Below are 4,609 nucleotides of genomic sequence, written 5' to 3' on the forward strand. Positions count from 1 at the left end.
CCTGAGCGGAGGTCTCCAGGCGGTGTGGGGGGTCGATGGAGCGGCGTGCGGGCTGAGGCTCCTCTCCAGCGCGCCGGGCGAGCCGGTATCCGGGATGATCTCACCCATGCCGTCCGTGGTGGTGGCGAAGGTGCTGTCGAAGCCCTTGGTCGGGGAGGTAGGTCTGCCACGGCGTGTGGGGCTGGGGCTGCGTGAGCGGGTACGCATGAGACCCGGGCTGGGAGAGCGACCCATGCGGCTGATACCCAGGGTACGGCGCAGGGCGGAATGCAGGCTGCCCAGCTTGTACTCAGTGTCACGCTTCTGGGCTGTATGTGAGGAGGGGGAACAAAAGCAGTGTGTTAAAAACGTGCAAACCGACATAAGATGTGCCTGTTTTAGATTAAATACAGTCAAAATGCCCAAGAAGACCACTCAGAAGACCTCAAGGGAGAAATAAAATCTGTGATAACAGGATCCTAAATACTCGTGTAAGGATTATGTAAGGATTCGTTTACTTCCAAATGAATATAGGATCGTGTGAGATCAAAACGTCAAATCTCCCTACCCTCCAGACGGGACAGTTCGGCCTCCAGGCCGTTGACCCTGCCGTCAGCGGCGCTGAGTTTGAGGCTGAGGTCGGCGGCGTCGGCCTTGGTGTTCTCCAGCGCGATCTCCAGGTTACGCAGCTGGTCGTTCATCTTCCTCTCGTTAGCACGGCCCTCTTCAATGGTCGCCTGCCAGGGGGGGAGAGGAAGGAAGGAATGAGTGAGTGAGTGAAGGAATGAGTCATGTAAGCTCATTCATTTCCCATACTAGCCACACACTCTTGTATTAGCTAGGTCAGCCTTATGAAATTGTAGTTTTGTACATTTGTACCAGTAGATGACATATCCCTGTACAATTGTTGTGCAATAAAGTTATTTATTATGTACCAGTGTTGCAGCAGTAGGCTGTCCTTTTTTATGTTGTTTGCATGACAACTATCCCATCATTACAAGACTGTAAAGCAATCAGTCTTGGGCATGAATCATTTATGACAAAACATTTATGACAATATCTGTAAATAATTTCATCAACTTGGTGAATGATTGAAAAGCAGTTTTTTATTCACAACTAATGCAAAGTACAAAGAGCAAAACAAGCTGCCTTTCCTTTTCCATCTTTTGTTTCACAGAAATGGACGAAGAAATTAAGCAAGCACGTACGAGATAGTCCTTCTCCTTGAGTTTGCTGTCGTCGTCCAGCTCGGCCAGTTTCCTGCGCAGGTAGGCGATCTCCTTCTGTGCAGCCTCGCGGCTGGCCTCGGTCTCCATCACCTTCTGTTTGAGTCCGTACGACTCGCGGCGAGCCTCCTCCTCCTTCTCCTCATCCCGAGACACCCGGTTCTGCAGCTCCTCCACCTCCTTACTCTTCTTCTTGCTCTCGCTGTCCAGCATCTTCACCTGTCTGCGCAGCTCCTGCAGTTCCCGCCGGGCCTCCAGGCGGCTCTTCTCCACCTCCCGCAGGCTGTTACGCAGGTCCGAGTTCTCCTTGCCACCAGCATCCAGCTTCTCAGTCAGGACTACATGAAGAAACAAGGGCAAATTTGTCAATGAAACTTCTTTTACTGTCTTAGAAATCCTTGAAGCTGACAGATGCAAAGTGCATTGTAGTTTTAGCTACTATGTTATAAATACAAACACTTTCTGTAAGTGTCCCTAACAAAGTAGTCATCATTTTTTCCATTTACTAACAACTCATCTGTCCATGCTTCATTTCTTCCTTCCAATAACATGTTCTTTCTTAACTGATCAAGAGAAGTCAGCTCTTTTCCATCTATCAATCTGTCCATTCATCCTTCATTCATTCCTCATTCATCCTTTCTGATGTCCTTAAGACATCTTTTCCATCTATCTGCCAATTTGTCTATCCCTCCAACCTCTAATCCATCCCTCCATCCATCATTCCTTCCTTCTGATAATGTGTCCTTAACAGAGAAGTCATCTTTTTCCCATCCATCCAGTCTCTCATCCATCCACCCATCCATCCTTCCTTCCTTCCTTCCTTCCCCCCATCCTTACCCCCGATCCTCTGTTTGGCATCTCCCAGCTCCCTGCCCAGGTTGCTCTTCTCTCCCTCCGTCTTCTTGACCTTCTGCCTGAGCTCCTCGTTGGTCTTGCTGATGGCCTCCTTCTCACGGATCTCATCATTGTTCATGCGCTTCAGGTCGATGATGTCCTTACGCTTCAGTTCACGGTCCTCGTCACCTGATGGGGGGTGACAATGGACGAAGTTTAAGTTTATTGCAAACACATGCCCGAGGGCTAATTGCAGGTACAAACTACAATGGTTTGAGGGACTACATCTAACATTATATACATTCTACTGCATTCTACAACATACATGGTACTAGTTTTGCTGGGTTTGACTTCTTTTTTTAAGAAGATTGAAGACAAATTTTCTTCCTTTATATGTGGGTTCCTTGATTTTTAGTAAAGTGTTTCAGTACATGACATCAAACTTGGATAAAAATGGTTAAAACACACAAAAGCATCAACAAAGGGCATCTCACCTTCACGTATCCTGCGGTGAGCCTCGATGAGATCCCGCCGGACGCCGTCACGAGTCTCCTCCACCATCTTCAGCTGCGTCTTGAGTTCCGCCACCTCCTTGAGCGCCGCCTCCCGCTGCTTCCTGACCTCGGCGATCTGGCCGTTCAGGTCCTTAATCTCACGCTCGTGGGCATTGCTGAAACACAGAAACAACAACAAACTCAGCAAGATCCAAAGGACACATTGTCTGGAACAGACTACCACCAGACACACACATGGCCCCAACGTTGTCTTCCGTTAAAGGCATCTGCTGTAATTTCAGGGGGGGGGGACAGAAAAGCCTGATTTGAGCTTCTCATGAGTGAACAATGGTTCAAACAAACAAAAAAATTTTCTTGACAATAATCCCATTTCCCTTGTATGCTTCCTTGAATAGCAAGAAAAGCGATAATGTCCTTTCCATGGTTCATAAAACCTCTTTGATAACTGTAAGGGGTCAGTACAGCCAGAAGGCCACTTAGGAACTGATAAAATCTGGTCTTTCTGGACAGGTGATCACTGTATACTCAGGATTCTTAATGTTTCAGTGACAGCTCAATGGAAAAAATCATCTAAGGGATGTCCAAAAACCGTCACATCGACAGGTTGGTTCTTATGTAGAGGTTGTCACTTGTACAGGGTTGCCTGTAGCATAATATATAGTTTCTTCTGGAAAAGTAGAATCCTGGTTCAACTTGAAATACACTCACGTTGCCTCCTCGAACTGAGCCCTGAAGTTCTTGAGTTCCTGGTTGAGAGAGTTGATGGTGGTTTTGTCCTGCTCCTGTTTGCTGTAGGCGTCTCTCTTCATGCGTTCCATCTCCATGCTGGCGTTGGCGATGTCACGGTGGGCAGAGCCAAGCTTCTCCACCACAGTCTGTTTCTCCTGCTCCTTCAGGGAGAGGGCCTGGGAAAAAGAGGAGAAACTTGTGTTAAAACATTGCTCCTCTTACGACTACAAAGATTTGGCAACTAGAATTTGTCAATTACATCGGTAAGTTTTTAAAGGAATGACACAGCAATATCTCTAAATCTTTATTTTGTTGTGAGAATTTAGTCATCATTTAAAATTTTTCAAATGAATAACAAAGATGGCTGTAGATCTTTATAGTTTGTGATGTTAATTTAGTCTACTCATCATTTTGAATCTTTTTTTGTTTTTAAAGGAATTACAAGGAAATATCTCTAGATCTTTATTTTGTCCTAAAGACTATATTTTGGAGTGCAAACCCTTACAGTTATCATGTAAGAGTATATTTAGTAAACAAACCTGTTGTTTGTCGTTCTCTGCGAGCAGCAGACTCTCGTCCTTGTCCTGAGCCAGAGCCTCCAGCTCCTCCGCAAGTTCTTCCTTCTCCTTCTCAAACCTGGCCACCATGTCGTCCTGTCAATGTACAAAAAATGCTTTAGAATCAGAGATTTGATGCTCAACATGCCATTTGCAACTACATTGAACTTCAATTTAATTGAACTAATTTTGCAGATAGTCTATTTGGACTGGATAGTTTTAGTTGTAACACTAGATCACACAGGCTATGCTGGCTAGAACACTGGCTTTTCATTATCTTAATTATTATAATCATTATTACATGTACCAAGTGTTAAAGATTCGATAGAAAGACCCACAACAGACTGGCTGTTGCCGTAGGAAAAAAAGCCTCCCACCTTCTCCTGAGTGTTCTTGTGGATGATCTCCTCGCGTTCAGACTCCATGTCCAGCCGCTGGGTCTCCTTCTCCCTCATCAGCCTGTCCACGTCCTCCTCGTGCGACTGCTGGGCGTTCTTCAGCGCCAGCGAGCTGTCCCGCTCCTGCTGCGCCAGCTTCTGGTTCAGAGCCTCCTTGTCCCGCTCCAGCTTGGTGATCTCAATCTCCATCTCCTTACGCACGCGACCGATCTCAACTGGAGGGAGAGACAAATCAAAATGTCAGTAGGACTATTAACCAAACATTTGTTATTTTCATGTTTATCTTTGGTCATTATTTTTCTACAAACGTTACAGTAAACAAATAATACTTCAGACACTGAGTCTGTTTTATCTTAAGATGCAATGTGAAA

The 4,609-nt window shown here is 45.9% G+C and overlaps 1 protein-coding gene across 12 annotated transcripts in view; it reads right to left on the reverse strand.

The window, feature by feature from the left end:
* Positions 1-4,609, reverse strand: part of LOC109484187 (rootletin-like) — a 69,103-nt gene that overhangs the window by 13,328 nt on the left and 51,166 nt on the right. The gene's annotated exons all lie outside the window — the stretch shown is intronic.

This window comes from Branchiostoma belcheri, unplaced genomic scaffold (assembly GCF_001625305.1).
Source record: "Branchiostoma belcheri isolate BF01 breed outbred unplaced genomic scaffold, Haploidv18h27 scaffold69, whole genome shotgun sequence".
Taxonomy (NCBI): Eukaryota; Metazoa; Chordata; class Leptocardii; order Amphioxiformes; family Branchiostomatidae; genus Branchiostoma; species Branchiostoma belcheri.